The sequence below is a fragment of the Microtus ochrogaster genome, chromosome 15 (genome assembly GCF_000317375.1).
Source record: "Microtus ochrogaster isolate Prairie Vole_2 chromosome 15, MicOch1.0, whole genome shotgun sequence".
Lineage (NCBI taxonomy): Eukaryota > Metazoa > Chordata > Mammalia > Rodentia > Cricetidae > Microtus > Microtus ochrogaster.
Window position 1 is genome coordinate 29,659,408 of NC_022017.1, and position 612 is coordinate 29,660,019.

The window sequence follows — 612 nt, forward strand, 5'->3', positions numbered from 1 at the left end:
GAACAGAGAAGCCGTGTCTGCTGTGGGAGATGCAGTGTAGAGGAGAGAGAGAGAGACCCGTCACCTGGGTCAGGTGGCCATACTTCTTACTGGGGTCTATGAAGACTTCTAGATGGAGTGCCCAGCCGATGGGCAGGAGCTCGGAGCAGCCAAGGAGCAGTCAGACCCGTGCCAACTTTTAGTAGGATGTTTCCAATTCTCTCTTCAGCCAACTCCGCCTCCTTCCCCCTCAAATTGCCAATTTAAATACCTAAATTGTTTACTCACTGAAATCAATCGACAAGGGACCAGCTTGTATTTGCGATTCAATTGACTATGATACACTGTATTACAGTTACAGCTCCAATGGATTTCTTTTTAATTTATTTTTCTCTTACCGTTCTCCTCCACCAGTAATTCTGAGACTAATTGTCCTCATGCTTGCCCTCATCAGCTTTGAGAAGGATAATGGATTGCCATAGCTCGGGGATGCCGTGCTCAGGAACTGTCAGTCACTTGCCAGACCCACAGCATCAACTTCCTGCTGTCTTTCTTCCTGAGTGACCTGCTGTATGCACCAGGAGGTGCCAGGAAGCTCCCGCTATCAGTGTGGGATCTGGCGCCAAGATGAGC